Consider the following 21,529-nt stretch of genomic DNA (forward strand, 5'->3'; position numbering starts at 1 on the left):
TTAATTTCGTCTTGCGAGGCACCACTGTATACATGTCTACTCAGGAGTAAATCCTATTGTATTGGTCCAGGAGGCTTGCTCCTGGCACAGCCTGACATACCTAAGAATCTGCTTTTAATAGGGCAAGTTTGGATTTTTGATCAAGTTCTTCCAAATCAGCCCTGCAGCCCTCAGGCGAAAAGAGAGAAACTGCCCACCTGTCAAGTTTGACCCTGCAGGAACAGGGAAGAAAAGGGTGAAGACTCCTGGGCAGAAAAGGTTCCTCAACCCTGCTGTTGAGGAACCTTGAGAGTTAGGGAAGGAAGGAAGCCTCAACCTGCCCCCCCCCCCAGGACACCTCGCATTTGCCTTACATTCTTTTTATTTATTTTTTTAATATACTTTTCAAATTTATACATTTCATTAATTTTACAATCATTTTAACATTTGGAAGTTTGACTTCTTTCCCCCTCTTTCTGCTGTTCCATAAATTTATTTTTTAATATTTTCTGCATATCCAAATTCATTTAATTATCTACTTTAAATATATACTCTTATGAAAGTGCAGGTTATTACAATGCCAGTTTTTATCTGTTTGCAGTTTATCTGTAAATATTCAGTCAACCATTTCCATTCTTTTATAAAAAGTTTGTCAACCTGATTTCTTATTCTTCTGGTAAGTTTCACCATTTCTGCATATTCCATAAATTTTTGTATCCAAAAACTTCTGCTTCTTTCCATTTTGGGGCCAGTAGCATTCTCGCTGCTGTAGTCGCATACATAAATAAATTTCTACATAATTTAGGCAGTTCTGTCCCTATAATTCTTTTGGGAATTATAGGGAATTTGGGAACTTTGGCTTGCAGTGTCAATGGCCAATATTAGAGGAGAAGGAGAAGAATACAGTGGTACCTCGGGTTACATACACTTCAGGTTGCAGACTCCGCTAACCCAGAAATAGTGCTTCAGGTTAAGAACTTTGCTTCAGGATGAAAACAGAAATCGCGTGACAGCTGCAGGGCGGCAGCGGGAGGCCCTATTAGCTAAAGTGGTGCTTCAGGATAAGAACAGTTTCAGGTTGAGTATGGACCTCCGGAACGAATTAAGTACTTAACCTGAGGTACCACTGTACCTGGGTCAGTATTGTTTACACCAGGTATCTTTACAGACTCAGGAACCATTTTTAACACAAACTTACATTGGGGGACCCATTTCTTAACCTTTGACCACAAATTTGCATGGTGGTAGTGCTCCTGTTGCAACCCACCTTGGATCAGGTGACGAACCCACTAGTTGAAAAGCAGTGGCCTACTCTGGCTTCATCCCAGCTAGATGCATAAAGGATGCTCTTGCCACCAGGTGGCAGTTCTTAAGTCCCCATGGAGGAAAACATTTTTGCTTTCCTTGCACTTCCTGTTCTGGTGAGGCCAATAAGTGGATCCTCAATGCCTATCCATTGCTTCAGTCAGTCCCTGGAGACTGAATCATCTGGTGAACCTATCATGGCTCATGCTTCAGAGGAACAGTTAATTCCACAGGTGCACCACATGCCAAAGCTGCCATTAGCACATTTTTTTAAAAAATAAATTGTTATTGAACGAGAAAAACCTTAAAATACATACAATAGCGACATACAAACATTCACTAGATTGTAGAGATTGTAAAGAGTATAGACAGAAAAAAAGAACAGACGAAAGAAAAAAGAAAGAGAAATAAGAGTGTGAATAGAAAAAGAACATAATTATATCTGATATGCGAATCAGCAAAGAAAAAGAACTTCCAACTACACCCATTATACTGATTTACAATTAAACTATTATTTACATAGTTATATAAAGTTGTTTTTCTTTGACTTAATTTAACATTTCCCAACAAATGCTTTATTTTGCATGGCTCATTCAATATCAGCCAGGAAGCTTTTATTAGCACATTTTTATGGTTGCTCTTGGTGTTTCGTGGGTCAGGATTTTGCAAGTAAAAAATCAAACAAACCGAAAAGGCAAAGGCAAACCCTAAGTTATTGCAGGGACGCGGGTGGCGCTGTGGGTTAAACCACAGAGCCTAGGACTTGCCAATCAGAAGGTCGGCGGTTCGAATCCCCGCGATGGGGCGAGCTCCCGTTGCTCGGTCCCTGCTCCTGCCAACCTAGCAGTTCGAAAGCACGTCAAAGTGCAAGTAGAAAAATAGGTACCGCTCCGGCGGGAAGGTAAACGGTGTTTCCGTGCGCTGCTCTGGTTCGCCAGAAGCGGCTTAGTCATGCTGGCCACATGACCCAGAAGCTGTATGCTGGCTCCCTCGGCCAATAAAGCGAGATGAGCTCCACAACCCCAGAGTCGGCCACGACTGGACCTAATGGTCAGGGGTCCCTTTACCTTTAAGTTATTGCAACTGTGATTAGTGATCAAATTGTAAAGACAGAGAAAGGGTATGTGTGTTCACACATACTGACCTGTCACTCCTCTGTCCTGAATGCCGGATATTTATCAAGGTGTCTGTCATTCATAGGGAATGAGGGTGAAGCAAGGTTTAAAAGCGGATGCCAAAGAGCGTCACATGCCCTTCTGTGGGAGCCCCCAAGTTGTGCCTGGCACCTTCATTGTACAGCTTTTGGCTAATGCTGAATATGCGGCCCTTCATCCTAAATTTTGACACCTGAATTCTAAAGCTGGGAGGGAACCCAAAGGTCATCTTGCTCAACCCACTGCAATGCAGGAATCTTTTGCCCAATGTGGGGCTCGAACCCACAACTCTGAGATTAATGCTCTGTCCTGCTCTGCCAACTGAGCTATCCTTACTGAGATGTGTGTTTTTAGGACCCTCCTTGTTTCTGTGTTTGTATGTTGTTTTAAATATTATATTTTAATTGTTGTATCCCGCCCTGGGACCTTGTCGTTAATAATACTAATAAACCAAACTGCAGCGGAACAGAAACAGCACTGATTGCGATGATTATAGGTTGCAGCAGAATTTGCTGCCGTCTTACATCCCTGGTGGTGGCTGGTGTCAGCTTCGCCTTTGAGCCAGTGCCAACGACTGGGCTCAACCTCTTCAGCCCCGACTGGGCCAGGCGAGCTGGGAAAGCACTCCCAGAGACCTTCCACTGCAGGGAGCAGGTCTAAGTGCTGTGGACTCACAACTCAGAGCTGTGAGCAACAAACTCAGTTCCAAAAGTCGGCGGAGCACAGCAGAGCATGAACCACATGAACGACAGCTCTGAAGTATAAGTTATTTTATTCTCTACAGCTACTGCATAAACTAAAGACTAATTGGAGACGCTGGACTGCATGAGTGTTACAGCTACTTGAGCAGCGACCTTATCTATATACAGATAACACTCAGACTCCCTTTGAAGTCAGGCTGGAGTGGAAGAAGCGATGAGCAACATCTGCCCCCTCCTTTCTGAAACATTGTCAGCAGATTCTTGCAATGGGAGGGGTGAAACATCCTCAGCTGGACCTATAGGCTAGACTGTGCTGGGGTGTGTGTGTGGGGGGGGGGTTCCTCTGATGTCTGGCACCTGCCCTGTTAAGATCAGATACTCTTTTGGTCCTCCAAGACCTGTCAGAGGCCACCATCCAGACAAAAGGAAGCACGTTTCAAGTTTCATTGATGCCCAAATCTCTCCCATTGAAATAAATGGGCTGAAATTATACAAATTCAGAACCAAGTGCAGAAGGCAGAGGCAAAGGATTCTGGTGGCTAAGTTAACTTCTTTTCAGCCTGAATTTATTATAGGCTGTTTCTGGTGGACGGTTGCATGCATGAGGAAGGTTTGCGACTCTGCCCATGAATCAAATGGGAGGCACCATTTGTGAATCTTTACTCACAAGTATCCATGTAAGTGCTCTGATGTTTCAGAGCTTGCATTCCTTTGGGATAAGGAATGCACTTCCTTATCCATTAAACAGATAGTAATCTATCTGATGAATATTGTACGTGTTGGTTGGCTAATTGAGCTCATCAAAGAACATCACTCTAAAAATGCAACTAATGTGTTCTAATGTGGGAGGCTTTGAATCACAGTTATCTGTCCTTGGAATTGTGGGGTTTTAACTTTCAGCAGTTGTTTGCTTCAGGTTGTGATAAGGAAAGTAATCCTTTACTGCAAAAATAAAAATTAGAAGCATAGAATTGTAGAATTGGAAGGGATCACTGTTAAACCTTTGTTGCTGTTGTTTAGGCGTTTAGTCGTGTCCAACTCTTCGTGACCCCATGGACCAGAGCATGCCAGGCACTCCTGTCTTCCACTGCCTCCCGCAGTTTGGTCAAACTCATGCTGGTAGCTTCGAGAACACTGTCCCACCATCTCCTCCTCTGTCCTCCCCTTCTCCTTGTGCCCTCCATCTTTCCCAACATCAGGGTCTTTTCCAGGGAGTCTTCTCTTCTCATGAGGTAACCAAAGTATTGGAGCCTCAGCTTCAGGATCTGTCCTTCCAGTGAGCACTCAGGGCTGATTTCCTTAAGGTTAACCCTTACATGAATGCTAAACATCCACTAGATTTCACTTGATTTCAAAAGTGGCTCAAAGCTCAAAGATGATATAGTAATTAACAGGGAAACAGAATAAACAATTGTATGAATGAGGCCTAACTCTCACTGATTTCAACACGGTTTTCTTCCAAATGTGCTGAGCTTTGCATCTGTGTACTTCCATTGCTTGCATGCTTACTCAATACGTAATATCTACTGAATGCACTGAGACTGACTGCCAGGTAAGGACTGTAGCCTTAGATGTCCTAAATGTCTGGCTAGTTCTTAGCTGTTATTATTTGTTACATCTGAGTCCTGCCCTTTCCCCAACAATGCCATTCTAACATCCCAACAACTCTTTGAGGTAGGCTATTGTGGGATATTGTGACTCGCCAAAGCCAAACTCAGAAATCTTGGAATTTAGGATTGCTGACGTTCAAATGCAATGCATTTTTTGAAAACATCGCCTAACTTGCCATACATCTGGGTTTTCCAGGACATTTTGCCGATTCAGCAAAAATCCACTCGGATGCCATTTTAGCAGCCAGATTCCCTGGTGGCTCAGTTTGGGGGCAGCTCAGGGGCCAGTTAAACGGCCTCCGTGGGCCACTTCCAGCCCATGGGCCTTAGGTTGCCTACCCCTGTGTGCTTAAATCAGAATGAATGCTCAGTAAAGAGATGGTCTGGAAGCTCCCCTCAGTTCCTTCTCTCACTCATCGCCAAGAGTTTGAGGGAGGGTGTTAAGTTTGAGAGGAGGGTGAAAAAGACTGTCAGTGGCCCAAATGTATACAAATGTATACATACCATACATTTAATGCACACACCCCAAAGAAACATGGGAACTATAGTTTCAGGGTGCTGGGAATTGTAGCTCTGAGAGGGGTAAGCCTTCAGAATTAAATTTTTTTTGGGGGGGTGCTTTAAGTGTTTGGTGTGTAAGCAGGCAAAGTCCTCTGAGGAAGGCTGAAGGAGAAGAAGAGTTTGGATTTGATATCCCGCTTTATCACTACCCGAAGGAGTCTCAAAGCGGCTTACATTCTCCTTTCCCTTCCTCCCCCACAACAAACACTCTGTGAGGTGAGTGGAGCTGAGAGACTTCAGAGAAGTGTGACTAGCCCAAGGTCACCCAGCAGCTGCATGTGGAGGAGCGGAGATGCGAACCCGGTTCACCAGATTACAAGACTACCACTCTTAACCACTACACCACACGGGCTCTCAGTATGGAGTTGGGTGTTTGGAGAAGAGACAGTTAAGAGGTGATAGGTTTTTGTTTTTAAGTTTTGACACATAGATGAGGGAGCAAGTTAGTTTGGGATCTTAGTCAATGGGTTCAAATTACAAGACAGGGGATTTTGATGGAACATTAAGAAAAGATACCTGATTATACGAGCTGTGCAGCATTGGAACTGGCTGTCCCAGAAAGTGATGGATGTTCCTGCATTGGAAGTGTTTATGAAGAGGCTAAGTGGCCATCTCTGGGGGATGCTATAGCAATGAATTGTTAGTTGCAAAGGGGGGAAAATAGGCTTAAAAAACTAGGATAATTCCTGGATGCGAAGATCCAAATTTGGGATGCAAGTACTCTTTGGTGAGGGAACCCACAGGAGATTTAAAATCACAAAACATGCAGTAAAGCAAAGCATAGAAATATAGATCTTTAAAATATACCGTACTAAGTTCCAAAATCCCCCACTTGCGTAAGCATAGAAAGAGACCACACGTTTGGTAAGTTAAAAATGATTTACTTACAAACTCTCCAAAGGTCAGATTCATGTGCTTTTCCATACAGCAGTAGTCAGAAAAAGTTGCACAGGCAGTAAAACTTGGCTTAGTTACAGTGGTGAAAGTTCCTAAATTATGGGTATAAGAAGACAAGAATAGCTTGTAAGAGCTATGTGGATAAGTTACAGCAACCAGCCTAGCCTCTTCACCGAGGCTGAGCTTTTCTGGTAGACTCAGGGGGAACAAAGCCTTGATTACCTAGTCCCCCCCAAGGTGAGCTAAGCCAGTCAGGACAGCTTACTCTATGCTTTTAACCACCTCATCCTGCATTATTTAACTTCAGCATGTTGGTTATATGAGACTGGTTATCCTACAACATGAATCTCCAGTAACTGGCACTCAGAGGCATACTATCACCAGGGGAAGTAGAACATAGCCACTGTGTCTGTTGATAGGCTTATCCCCCATTAAGTTGTGTAATCCTCTTTGGACGAGATCAGGGTTCCCACCAGTGGTATACAGACTCAAGTCCTACCAAAATAGCTAAAATGTGTAAGACAAAAACAAATCTGTGCTGGAGGTGTGGTAAAACAGAGGGGACACTTATACAGTGGTACCTCGGGTTACATACGCTTCAGGTTACATACGCTTCAGTTTACAGACTCCGCTAACCCAGAAATAGTACCTTGGGTTAAGAACTTTGCTTCAGGATGAGAACAGAAATCGTGCTCCGGCGGCGCGGCAGCTAAAGTGGTGCTTCAGGTTAAGAACAGTTTCAGGTTAAGAACGGACCTTCGGAACGAATTAAGTACTTAACCCGAGACACCACTGTACATGTTTGGTGGACTTGAGAAAAAACCAAAAGCTTCTGGAACACAGTATATGACGAGCTTAAAAAAATGTTTAAGTATAACTTTATGAAAAATACAGAAGCTTTTCTACTAGGGATAACGGACGCAGGTATAGCAAGAGAAGATCAGAAAATATTCTTCTATGCCACAGGAGCGGCAAGGATCCTAACTGCTAAAAACTGGAAAAAAGAAATTGTGCCAACAAAAAAGAAATGGCAAGACAAACTGTTAGGGTATATTGAACTGGTTAGATTAACAGGGGCAATTAGAGATCACACTAGACAAGAGTTTCAAAAAGCACTGGGAAAATGCAGCGAATACTTCACAAAACAGTGCCCTAAAATACATACCTGGACTTGTTTTGATTAATGTCTGCAGGAGACTTGTGGATATTTAAGTTATAATTAGAAAAATCTTAATAATTATTCATAAAGGAAACAGTTTATAAGAAGCAAATAAGGAGGCCAGATACAGGATAAAGGAAGTCTTTTATTTGGTTGGTTGTATTGTTGTATGTTATGCTTGCTGTATGTTATGTTCACGTTTAATGAGGGTGGATTTCTGTATTTGGGTGGGGTGGCGGTTTATGTTATGTTGTAAATAAAAATTCCAATATTTTTTTTAAAAAAAAAAAACTTAATTCAAGTGGTCTGTGGTATAGCTGCAAATTGTAGCAGGAACCCCCCCACCCCAATCATTCAGTTTGTACAAACTTCACACACACTCACACTCACACACTACATACGCCACACTTCTGTTATAAATTCATAGAAAAATCAACCATACATCGGATTTGCACTGTTCCATTTTTATTTTACTCCATATGACAAGGACTATCAAAGGGGGGTGGCTTGGTTCTGGTCAGCCATAATCCCTTCACCATGCCAGCACATCCACAGGAGCCCTGCCCAGTTGCTATGCCAACCCTGATGATCCCAGACAGAAGACAATCAAGATCACAAAGAACTTGCATATGGGAGTGGATTCAGCATGGACTGGAACAAAGGACAATGATCAGATCTTCCCTCAGGGGGCAGGAAACTGCGACTACCTTTTGTCGTCAGAAAATGACTCATGGGGAGGGGGAAAGGAAGAACCAGCCAGGTGACAGGACACTCAGGTTACCACCACAACTCCTCCCTCAACCCCTCCTTTCTGTGATGTATGCATGATGTTTCTGGGGGTGGGCTGGAGCTACAGGAGGGGAATTCCAAAAGTTTTTATAAGACCTTGCACACCATTTTTCTTGGTCTTTCCTCTCTCTTGCAAGTGAGGGGAACACCCTGTTGCAACAGTTCAATAAAGGCCAAGCCTACAGGCTGCTGATTTGCTCCAATTTACTCTGGTTGGTGTCTTTACTTTTTGTCCAAGGGAGCCCTCGGATTTTTCCGGTAACAAAATATACCATACCGTAGTTTGCACAGTGTGTTGCAGTTGCTATTGTTATAAGAAAAAAATTGTGGTTGGCGTTTACAGCCGAACTTCCAAATCATCAAGGGGTTCAGTGTCCTCCATGATCAGTGAGAGAAGAATGGAGGCAGGAACTGTTGTGTATTGAGTCAAAGGATTTTATATCTGTATTATTATTGTCTGTATTTGCATTAGGGTAAAGTAACTGCCTTTTGGTTCCAGAGGGTACAGCTACTATTGGTTCATTTAAGCTGCTGTATTTGGATCCTCCGTCTTATTGGTTCCCTCCAAAAGGCAGGACTGTGATTGCCTGATATTGTTCCCTCCAAAATGTATCCTTTCTAGCGAGTCCCCTGTCCCTATAAATGTAGCTCTCCCCTCCTCAGGTCTCAGTCTTGTTTGCTTTAATAAAGAAGTGTTACTAGAGAACTGTCTCCAGCATATTATGTCAAGAGAGCTGAAATCACAAACCCCACGTCACAACAGGAACCAGATCTTTATCTTCTGTTGCATCAGAGTCTGCCCACCGCATCCTTGCAAGGAGGTGAAGACACAGAACAGAAGTGTGTAACAACTTTTATTTTATTATATTTATATAATCTTTATTTGGTTTTACATATTTAAGTTTACAATCATACCACAACACATCCGAAAATACAAGATTCTCCCGAATCTCTAGACTTCCCACCTTCCCTTTTAGGGGGTTCTGTTAGTAAACCTTTTCTGCTGCTTCTTTTTAAAAATAATCCATTTTTTTTTATAACTCCATTGTATCCATAGTGTTATTGCAGTCCTGCTAATGTTTTCAGCTGCTTACAGCGGTCTTTAAGGTAAATTGTAATTTCCCCCCATTCCTTATTAAAGTTTTGGTCTTCCTGGTTCCTGAGTTTTCCGGTCAGTTTTGCTGTTTTGGCATAATCCAATAGCTTCATTTGCCATTCCTCTCTGGTAGGGATTTTGCCTTCTTTTCATCTCTAACAGTATCCCTGCAGCTGTGGTCGGATACAATTTTTAAAGACTTTAGAAATTTCCCAACCCCTTAGCCAAAGACCACCTACAAGTATCATACCAGCATCACAGAAAGAGCTACAGAAATATGAGTGTGGCTTGTTGTATCCTGTCCAATCAAGATACCTGATCATTCTTGCTGACTGCCTTATCTTGGCTAGTCTAGGTCAGTGTTTCCCAACCTTTTTTGGGCAAAGGCACACTTGTTTCATGAAAAAAATCTCGAGGCACACCACCATTAGAAAATGTTTAAAAAATTAACTCTGTGCCTATATTGACTATATATAAAGTAACTCTCTTTAATAGGAATCAAATAAACACAAAGAAAGTATTTTATAATTACTTTATTATGAAATAGTAAGTAAACAGAAATATGAAAAATTATAAAATACTTTATTCAGTGCGCAACCTGGGCCTGTTTGGCTGAACACAAAGCTGATATTCTGGCTGGAATCGAAGAAAGACACACACGTAGCTCTTCGTCAACAGCTCTCAGTCTCTCTCTGTATTTAGTTTTTATAGCAAATGAAGGAAGAGTAAGCAGGCTGGGGTGGGTTAAGTAAGGGCTGAAAGTGCCTATATGAAGTGGGGGAAGCTAGAGAGGAGGTACATTCTGACGTTTGAGGATAGACTAGGTTCTTTATGTGAATGATAGGTGAGTTATTTGACAGATCGAACTGAGAGCAAGGTGTGGCTTGTGTAGCTGGGGTGGACATGAATGCTTGGGGTGCAAACCCCAGGCCGGCCAGGTCCGAGGGGGGGCAGGGAGAGACGGGCCTGCCTGCCTCTGCCTGCGCTGTGGTGTGTTTTGCCCCGACCGACGGACGGACCGACCTGCCAGCTGTCTCCGCAGTAGCAGCGCGGACTGGAGCTCCGTCATTCTCCCCGCCGGTGCCCGGGGAGGGGAGTGTGGGGCGGCTGCTGTGGAAGCGACGGCGTGCTCCTCCTCCTCCTCCTCCTCTTGCCGGGCTAGAGCCAGACGGCTAGCGCTCGCCCCTCCTTGCTCGAGCCGACCCCGCCGCCGGGGGCCTTCCCGTCCTCTCAGCGGCGCCGCCTCGCGTCCCTCGTCCGGGGGTTGGGAGGGGGCTGGGGGGGAGGAAGGGGGCGAGGGGGAGCAGCCGCCGCCGCTCCTGAGGAGATTCTGAGGCGGTGGCGGGCGACGCGTGGCGGAAGAGGAGGGGTCCCGCCAGCCCCGCGTTTCTCTCTCTCTCTCCCTCACGGAAACCTTCCCCTCAGCTTCTGCCGCTTTTTCTCTTCTTTCCCTCTTCCATTTTTTTTTTAAAAATGAAAAATCTTTCCTTTCTCTCTTTTCCAGCCCCCCCTCCCCTCTTCACGGAATTTCACTGCACTCGGGCGCCGCGGCGCGCAGGCACACTGCTCGCTCCTCTTTCCGCGCAGGCGCCTTCTCTCGCTCTTTCGCCTCCTTTTCTTTCTCTCTCGATGGTCCGCCTACAAAGGAGCGAGGGAGGCGCCCGCCATGTTTGGATTTGCATCCAGCAGGAGATGCCGCCGCCGCCCCGCCTCTCGCCGCCCGACTCGCCCGCCTCCCTCCCACGGCACACCAGGCAACGTCTCGCGGCACACTAGTGTGCCGCGGAACACCGGTTGGGAAACACTGGTCTAGGTCATTCTTTTGAAATGGTAAATACCCCAGTCCTTGAATCTATTGTCACAGACCATGTGAAAAGTTTATATCCTTACAGGATTTGAAGGCTTTTGCAAGTGAAAATAACTATTGGGAATGAATCCCCCCCCCCCCAAGGTACTTCCTTCTGTTGCGGAGAAAATATTTGAGATGGCTTTGGGATTGCTTTGGGAACTCAAATATCTATTTCTTGTGAGGAGTGTTTCCTCTTATTTGAAGGGTGAAGGATTGGTTTTCTGTGGAGTGTGTCCAGCACCGGATTTATGTTTGATGAGGCCCTAAGACAGGCATAGGCAAATAGTCCTCCAGATGTTTTGGGACTACAATTCCCATCATCCCTGACCACTGGTCCTGCTAGCTAGGATTCATGGGAGCTGTAGGCCAAAAACATCTGGATGGCCAAGTTTGTCTATGCCTGCCTAAGCTACTGAAGGTAATGGGGCCCTTTATATGTCCAGCTGTCCTTTGTCAACAACAAATTGTTGCTGTTTTTTGTGTTGAATATATGCTATATGGAAATTCATAGGAGCCTACACAACACAAAACACTGTTGCTGTATGTAAGGTAAAGGTAAAGGGACCCCTGACCATTAGGTCCAGTCGTGGCCGACTCTGGGGTTGCGGCGCTCATCTCGTTTTATTGGCCGAGCGAGCCGATGTACAACTTCCGGGTCATGTGGCCAGCATGACTAAGCCACTTCTGGCGAACCAGAGCAGCGCACGGAAACACCGTTTACCTTCCCGCCGGGAAGACCACCAGCAATTCTCAAGTAGCCCATAGGGGGGAAAGTTTTGGGACCACTGGAGTAGATAACCTTTTATGTATGTATGCATTTTATTTATTAAATTTGTCTACCAACCTTCATCTGTATATCTCAGGGCGGTTCACAGCATAAAAATACAAGTGAAAAACAGAAAAATATATAATAAAAACACAAAACAATAACTCCCCCACACTTTTAGGTGCCTTCTAACAATACAAATCAGAGTTTGTAACAGGCATGCTGTCAGCCTTGGTCATTGTTTATTACTGGTACTTAGGAGTTTTATGGCTAGCCTGCGTCCAATGATGCTGCAGCCCTTGCCATGACCACAATAGACAATTGAGGATCAAAGTAACAGAGGGATAACCAGGTATTAAGCAGTGACTCTGATCCTGTTGTCAGTAGCAGTAACAACCTGTTGCGTGGCGCTTTTTATCTGAGGAACGGCATTGCTCAGTCTTTAGCCAATTAAAATAATCCTTAAATGGAGCTCGTGAGTAAAGAGGAAGCAATTTGAGGTGGCAGCAAGTCCAGGAAGCCAAAGCCTTCCCGGTCACATGTTCCAGAGCTCCATTTGCCATTTGTCAGAAGGAATACGGTCGACTCCTGTGGCTTTTGCATACTAAAGGTTTCCTCATTTATCTCCTTCATAGAAGGGAATGCCTTTTCTAAGATGGTACATGTCTATGACTCTGTGATCATCACACCGGAGTCCAAAAGCATGTGCTATCCTGCAGTATCCTGCCCTTGCATAACTCCATTTTATCAAGTTTCTTCTTTCTTACTTGTAACTGAGTAAGATTGTCTTCCATAAACATGGTTTTAACACTGGGTCCATAAGTGGCTGTGGCGGCCAATTCTGGATCCACACGTCCTTCCACAGTGGGGACATTGGTTCCTGGTGGGAGTTGATTACGGTGAGGGTTTGCCAAGCTTGCCTTCCTCTTAGCACGTCTCTCCCTTGTGTCCTGAGTTCGAGTGTCTTCAAAACCCATGACACCTTTGGTAAAGGCTGTTCTCCAATTGGAGTGTGCTCAGGCAAGTGTTTCCCAGTTGTTGGTGTTTATACTACATTTTCAAGATTTGCCTTGAGAGAGTCTTTAAACCTCTTTTGTTGACCACCGGCATTATGCTTTCCATTTTTAAGTTCGGAATAAAGTAGTTGCTTTGCAAGACGATAATCAGGCATCCGCACAACATGACCAACTAAGTTGATGTTGAAGAATATGTTAGTAATATTAATGTGAGGTATTGGGAACATGTTTATGTACTGCATATGCAAATTATTATCAGCTCAGCAGGATAGCTCAGTTGGTTAGAGTGCGTTGCTGGTAACGCCAAGGTTGCAGGTTTGATTCCCGTAAGGAGGTTAGACTTAGATGCTCCTCAGCGTCCCTCCCAACTTTATAATTCTGTGTAAACAAAAGTGTGCTTGTATTTCCTATTATTTTATGCAGATGTTTGCAAAGCTATGCATGTTGTGAATCCATTCATTCATTTAATCAGCTAAGTCTTCTCTAAGAGAGCACTTAAATATATTCATTAAATGGTATCTGGCATTCTATCACTTAAATAATAGGTGGCATAAACTGCAGATACAAATGAAGCCAAACTTACCTGCTCATCTGTAATACATTGTCTAGGATGGGGCATCTGGGGGTGGGGGACTCCAACTCCCAATATCTCCAGCCAGCGTGGCCAATAGGCAGGAATTATGGGAGTTGTAGTTCAACAAATATCTGGAAGGTCACAGATTCCCTGTGCCTGGTCTAGGAAGTCTTTCAGAATCATATCACATGATATAATCCACTGAAAATATCATTAAGGCATGGCTCTGTCTTTCAGCTGCCCATCCTGTTTTTAGATTCTAGTTCACGCCCCTCAACTTTGGCCTTTCTCATTTGAACTAACAGACAGTTGGGGGGGCACCCATTTGCCCTTTGGCACAGAGCCACTTCCTTTGTTACCTTAGGTAAAGGTAAAGGGACCCCTGACCATTAGGTCCAGTTGTGACTGACTCTGGGATTGCGGTGCTCATCTCACTTTATTGGCCGAGGGAGCTGGCGTGCAGCTTCCGGGTCATGTGGCCAGCATGACCAAGCCACTTCTGGCAAACCAGAGCAGCGCATGGAAACACCGTTTACCTTCCCACTGGAGTGGGACCTATTTATCTACTTACACTCTGACGTGCTTTCGAACTGCTAGGTTGGCAGAAGCAGGGACCGAGCAGCGGGAGCTCACCCTGTCGCGGGGATTCGAACCGACGACTTTCTGATCGGCGAGCCCTAGGCTCTGTGGTTTAACCCACAGCACCACCCACGTCCCCTTAAGGACCCATAATTAGGGGGGCCATTACTAAGAAACTTGGAGGAGCGCAGAAAGAAGAAATGTTATGGTGCCTCTGCCTCGGCACAACCGGACGCCTTCATCTGCCCCAGCTGCAGCAAAACATGTCTCTCCCACATTGGTCTCTATAGCCACAGCAGGCGCTACAACCCTTCCAACCGTTTGACATCACACCTAAAGGCTCACTCCTCCATTGTCTCCCGAGACAGACCATGTCTGGCTACTCCGGCAATTGAGTCTAAGAATTAGAAGAAACTTAGTTATGCAGCCTACCCCAGCATCCAAAACTCACAGCAATGTGAAACAGCACATTTCTCAGATACTGCTTTCAGCTCAAAATAGGCAGGAAAACACTTCTGTTATCTACTGTAGGTAATATCTGGGTACTTTGGGAAGCTGGAGTGATGTTTTAAATGGCCCATTTAAAAACCCTGCTAATGTATTAACTTGTGTACATTGCTTTTGTAAATATGCAATAGACATTTACCATTCTTTTTTTATATTTGTTGTCATCTTGCCAAAAACACGTGTAATATTATAGACAATGTACAAAAATTGGAAGTAATCCGAGAAAAAGGCTTTATTGACATGCGTGAATGAAAATATTATAAAGGAACCAAGGGAGGAGGTGGAGGGAATTCAGGGGATTCAAGTAATTCCCATACGGTGGATTCAATACTGATAGTGTATATAGTTGTTTTAAATGTTTTATTGTATGCTTTTTAAAAAAAAATGTAATGTTTTTGTGAAAATTAATAAAAATATTGTACCAAAAAAAAGAGCACATAAAAACACATTTGCCTTGATGAAATAATAACACCCACCCACTTCAAAGTAATTCAAATATGCAAAATACAGGCTTTGTCCCCTCCTGGTCCTTTGCAAAGCTATGCATGTTCTGAATCCATTCATTCATTTAATCGGCTAAGTCTTCTTTAAATGGGAGAGAGCACTCAAATATAGAAGGGATGCAGGTGGCACTGTGGTCTAAACCACTGAGCCTCTTGGGCTTGCTGATTGGAAGGTCAGTGGTTCAAATCCCCAACTGTCTGTGGACAAACACTGGCTCCCTCCAGTGGCGTAGCGTGGGGGTGCAGGGGGGGCCGACCGCACCGGGCGCAACATCTGGGGGGCGCGCGCTCACACTCGCAGCTCTCTGCCCCTACCTGCGCCCCCTACCCCCATGGGTTAGGGGGCGCAAATTACTTGCCTTGCCCCGGGTGCTGACAACCCACGCTACGCCACTGGCTCCCTCGGCCTGAAAGCGAGATGAGCGCTGCACCTCCATAGTCGCCTTTGGACTTAACCATTCAGCGGTCCTTTACCTTTTACCTTTACCTTCTTTATAGGCACAACCCCTCTTGATTCCTGGGTGAGGGGCCTTTGCCTAAGGATGCTCTGGTGCCTCCCTTAGCCTGAGCTCCACCTGCACTTTCCTTCTGCTCACCCAGAATTATGTGGGTGAGTGGGTGCCAGTCTAGCCACGCAAGGTCCTGCTGGAGTGGCAAGCAGGTCTCTTGATGTAATAGTGAATAGCAGCTGGTGCTTATAAACAGCCTGAAAGACCAGCCCTCCTAACGTGCAGTGGTCCTTGGGGTCACCTTTCCCAGTCAATAATTTGCCGTTCTCAGGCTCATGCAAAACCAGGTATAGGCAAACTCGGCCCTCCAGATGTTTTGGGACTACAGCTCCCATCATCCCTAGCTAAGAGGACCAGTGGTCAGGGATGATGGGAACTGTAGTCCCAAAACATCTGGAGGGCCGAGTTTGCCTATGCCTGTGCAAAACCCATTGCTCGTCCTCATTCTTTTCCTCCCAAAGAGGAGATGGAAGGAATCCAGGACTCACAACTTTGGTTGTGCCATGTCCTCCTGGGCACCAAAGAGAAATCCCAATTCTCTCCACCTTTCCCAGATGAGCAGGGTATAAATAAATTGTTTATATTATATTATATTATATTATATTATATTATATTATATTATATTATATTATATTATATTATATTATATTCCCCTTCCCATATTTTCTGACCTAAATACTTTCCCTGTTCTATTCGAGTGATGAAATAGATACTTGATCCCTGCCAACTAGGTTCCTACAGGACGGGTTCTTGCTTAACACGAGAGGCAATGTGGCAATGGATTGCCAGCCCTGAGCCAGCTCTATTCTTTGCTGAGCTGACCTCGCTTTGCAATGCAGATGGGTATCCAGAAAGGCAAACACGGGATAAGATCAGGATCCACCCTAGCTGCATGTTCAGTCCACTGGCTGTGGTTAGCTGTAATGCTGATGATTTATTTAAACTACGGAACTCACTCCCACAGGAGGCAGTGAGGCTCTCAAGGGCTACCAGGCACAATGGCGGTGCTCTGCGTCCACAGCTGGATGCAGGATTGCTTCTGAAAGCCAGTGGCTGTAAGGTGCAGGAGGGGAGAGAGCTCAGATCCTGCTTGCTGGTTTTCCACAAGCATCTGTCTGGCCGCTGTGAAAACAGGGTGCTGGACTAGATGGGCTATTGACCTGATTGAACAGGCGCTTCTTATGTTCTTATAGAGCACCGATTCAGGTATATGGTGCTCTGCAGGTAAACATGAACTAAAAAGAGTTATAGCCAGTGCTTTTCTTTCTTTTCTCTTTTTCTCTTTTATTCTTTTTATTATTATTAACATACATACATAGACATTTACACAATACGCATACATAAAACACTACCTTATTTTCATAACATAAAACATACCTACATTACTCTATATAATACCTACCTATACAGTGGTACCTCGGGTTAAGTACTTAATTCGTTCCGGAGGTCCGTTCTTAACCTGAAACTGTTCTTAACCTGAAGCACCACTTTAGCTAATGGGGCCTTCTGCTGCCGCCGAGTCACCGGAGCACGATTTCTGTTCTCATCCTGAAGCAAAGTTCTTAACCTGAAGCACTATTTCTGGGTTAGCAGAGTCTGTAACCTGAAGCGTATGTAACCCGAGGTACCACTGTACTGTACATATCAACATGCCTACACACCTACCCCACACGGGCACCCACCAAGTGACTTGACTTCCAGCCGTTCTTGTTACGTTACTTTATTTTTCCAACTAGCTTAAACGCATTTGCTTTTCTTTCTGGGGGGACGCAGGGGTATGCATACCCCTCAACGTACCCAATACGTTTCCGAGCACAATTCAAAGTGTTGGTGCTGATCTTTAAAGCCCTAAATGGCCTCGGCCCAGTATACCTGAAGGAGTGTCTCCACCCCCATTGTTCAGCCCGGACACTGAGGTCCAGCTCCGAGGGCCTTCTGGTGGTTCCCTCACTGCGAAAAAAGCGAGGTAGCAGGGAACCAGGCAGAGGGCCTTCTTGGTAGTGGCACCTGCCCTGTGGAACACCCTTCCATCAGATGTCAAAGAAATAAACAACTACCTGACGTTTAGAAGACATCTGAAGGCAGGCCTGTTTAGGGAAGTTTTCAATGACTGAAGTTTTAATGTATTTTTAATCTCTTGTTGGAAGCTGCCCAGAGTGGCTGGGGAAATCCAGCCATCATCATCATCATCATCATCATCATCATCATCATCATCATCATTTTGTGAATCTAAGTTTGGCCTCATTGAGGGGCAGTATTTTAATATGAGTAGGAAAATGAGAGTACCCCTAAACATTTTTTTAGGAAAAAAAGCACTGGTTACAGCTTTGATGGTAGTCAAGGAGGTGGAGAAGAAAAAGAGACTAGGGTCACGCTAACATCATACTTTTAAAGCATTCTTGTACAATCTTGGTAGAAATGAAGAATCCTGGGAACTGTAGTTAGTTAAGGGTGCTGAGAATTGTGGCTCCGCCTTAACAAACTGTGGGACCCTTTGGTGGGTGTCATCACTGCTCAAGTGCTAAGAGAGCGCCTTAAATGTATAGGATGTATGTGATCTAGGTTAGCAAGGAAGAAAAGTTATATATCTGAACCTCATGGGTGATTGGGAATTCAACAAGTTTGTATCAGCTGTTCTTTGTTTTATAGACCACTTTAGTTTTCTTCACTGCTGTATATATTGGCCAGTTCTGCGTTTCAGGTGGAAAGCACTGTTTGTTCAAAGACATATCATCTGATCAAAGTAGCCGAGTGGTGAAGTACTTATCAAGTCAGCAAATTTCACAATGGTTGAATGCAGAAGAACTAATTGCTCAAACATTGTTCATGTGTCTTGCTGCTGTTATTTACCGTATTTTTCCGTGTATAACACGCCCCCGTGTATATGACGCACCCTTTTTAAGGGGACTCAAAATTAAGAAAATGCACTATGCACTATCCGTGTATAAGACGACCCCTTATTTTAAACTTCAAAAAATTAGGAAAAAATATAGTCCTATACAAAGAAAAATACAGTAATTTAATTTTTATTTTTATCACGGACGTTTATGCAAACTGTTTCACAATGTTATTTCAACCTTCTTCACAAGAAGTCTTTCTTTATCAAACAAAACTAGGTAGATAGAATGCAAAATATATAACTTCAGTGGCTCAGTTATACAAAGTACCAGATATGAAAGGAAGGCAACGAAATTGCCCGTAATCAAATTGTTGCGTAATGAAGCATTAATCACCATGGTACCTAATATGAAAGGAAGGGAATGTTAAAGTGCTTTGTAATGATTTCTTCAGCATGAATCACTGCGGTGCAGAATATGGCCAAGAATGGCATTGTAATGACCGGACACCAAAGAAGGCCTGCACTCACCACAGTACTAAAGCAAAGATGAACATGCCCTCCGCACAATGTCTGAATCCGCGGGGCCGGATTTAGGTTTGATGAGGCCCTAAGCTACTGAAGGTAATGGGGCCCTTTGTATGTCCAGCTGTCCTTTGTCAACAACAAATTGTTGCTGTTTTTTGTGTTGAATATATAGTAAAGGTAAAGGTACCCCTGCCCGTATGGGCCAGTCTTGACAGACTCTAGGGTTGTGCACTCATCTCATTCTATAGGCCGGGAGCCAGCACTGTCCACAGACACTTCCGGGTCACGTGGCCAGCGTGACAAGCTGCACCTGGCGAGCCAGCGCAGCACACGGAACGCCGTTTACCTTCCCGCTGGTAAGCGGTCCCTATTTATCTACTTGCACCTGAAGGTGCTTTCGAACTGCTAGGTTGGCAGGCGCTGGGACCAGCAACAGGAGCGCACCCCGCCGCGGGGATTCGAACCGCCGACCTTTCGATCAGCAAGTCCTAGGTGCTGAGGCTTTAACCCACAGCGCCACCCGCGTCCCTGTTGAATATATGCTATATGGTAATTCATAGGAGCCTACACAACACAAAACACTGTTGCTGTATGTAGGTTTTATTTTATTTTATTTGTTTTTTATCTTATATTTTGGAAATGTACATCTTTTTTCCTTTAATTTTTTTGGGTCCCCCAAGAGAGTGGGGCCCTAAGCTATAGCTTGTTTAGCTTATATGTAAATCCGGCATTGGGTGTATTCAACAAGGGCCGTGTACACATTGTCAGTTCACAGCACAAGCAAGACCATCGTTTTTCTCAGTTCGGATCAAAGCCAGTTTGGGGAAAAGCGCATCGAAAACAAAAGGATAGGTGCAGGATAGATACGAATTGTGGATTAGGCGGTGTGTACGTTGCTTCCGAAACCAGTGGCAGCAGGACACCGGTTGCAGAGCTGCACAACAGCCTTTGTCACTGTGCAAGCAGAAAGACTTCCACGAGTACAACAGGACTTCTCCTCCCTCTGCTCTTCAACATCTGATCTGGGTTTCCCCGCAACCATCTGGAGCAGATTGGGAGGTGATGTGGTGGGCACATGTGGAAGGAAGAGGGATGGGAAATTCCATTGCACGAGCGGAAATTGTTAGCCTCACACAGCAAACTTTTTCAGCAGTCCCTCAGACCTTGTTGGGGGGCCGGACTATATTTCGGGGGAAAATAATGAACCGATTCCTATGCCCCACAAATAACCCAGAGATGCATTTTAAATAAAAGCACACATTCTACTCATGTAAAACACCAGGCAGGCCCCACAAATAACCCAGTGATGCATTTTAAATAAAAGGACACATCCTACTCATGTAAAAACACACTGATTCCCAGACCGTCCGTGGGCCGGATTGAGAAGGTGATTGGGCCGGATCCGGCCCCCGGGCCTTAGTTTGCCTACCCATGACTTAGCTGGTCCCAGCCCATTGGCACCAAGGGGACAACCAGAAACTCCAGCAGGCCAAACACAGCTTAGCATGGAGATGAAGGGAAATGAAACTACCACTGGAATCATAGAACTGTAGAACTGAAAGGGACCATGTGGGTCATCTAGCCCAACCCCTTGCAATGCAGAAATTTTTCACCCAAGGTGAGGCTCCAACCCATAGCCCAGAGCAGGTCAAAAGCAGAGACTGCCCCTGAGCCAGTGTGGTGTAGTGGTTAAGAGTGATGGACTCATAATCTGGTGGCCGGATTCGCTTCCCCGCTCTTCCACGTGCAGCTGCTGGGTGACCTTGGGCCAGTCACACTTCTCTCTGAAGTCTCTCAGCCCCACTCACCTCACAGAGTGTTTGTTGTGGGGGAGGAAGGGAAAGGAGATAGTTAGCCATTTTGAGACTCCTTAGGGTAGTGATAAAGCAGGCTATCAAATCCAAATCCAAACTCTTCTGAGAGTATAGAGAACTTTGTAATTTCCTTAATCTTCTTCTTTTCCTTCTTTTCCTTCCTTTCCTTATTCTTCCTTTTTTCTATTTTTCTTTTTAACATTAGTGTGATTTTTATTGTCTTTTATGTTGAAAACGTTTAATAAAAATCAATTTAAAAAAAGAAGCATAGAATGCCCCCTCAGTACACATAAGGCGCCCTGTCCCTGGACAGGTAATGCCTGTGATAAATTGAGATTCCTGAATTGCAGGGGGGTTGGATTCCTTCCCGCTCTACAATTCCATGGTTCTATGAAACCCTTATCCTGCTGAATGTATTCCTCTCAGACATGCAGCTGATAACGAAAACATGGCAGCCTAGCCTGGAGAAAAGTTTGGTGTCCCTTAACACTTTCTCATAACCATTCTTCCTCATTGGAGAGGCTAAGTAACCCCGCTTATCCACGACTCACTTTTCTCCATATTTACCTCCCTAAAACCCATCCCGATCCCCTCCAGGTTTCACTTGCTACATCACAGGCTCCTCCCATTTTCCCACCCAATCACCTTGTTGCCCCGAAAGCACCATCAGGTTAATGGCAGGGCTGACAGGTGTGGCCAACCGCAGTGATACAGCAGGTGGAATGCAGCATCTCGGGATGCTGTTTTCAAGGCTGGGCGGGGCTGGGCTCCGGTGATATAAGTCCCAGAGCACAGAG

The sequence above is a fragment of the Podarcis muralis genome, chromosome 2, assembly GCF_964188315.1.
Source record: "Podarcis muralis chromosome 2, rPodMur119.hap1.1, whole genome shotgun sequence".
Classification (NCBI taxonomy): Eukaryota; Metazoa; Chordata; class Lepidosauria; order Squamata; family Lacertidae; genus Podarcis; species Podarcis muralis.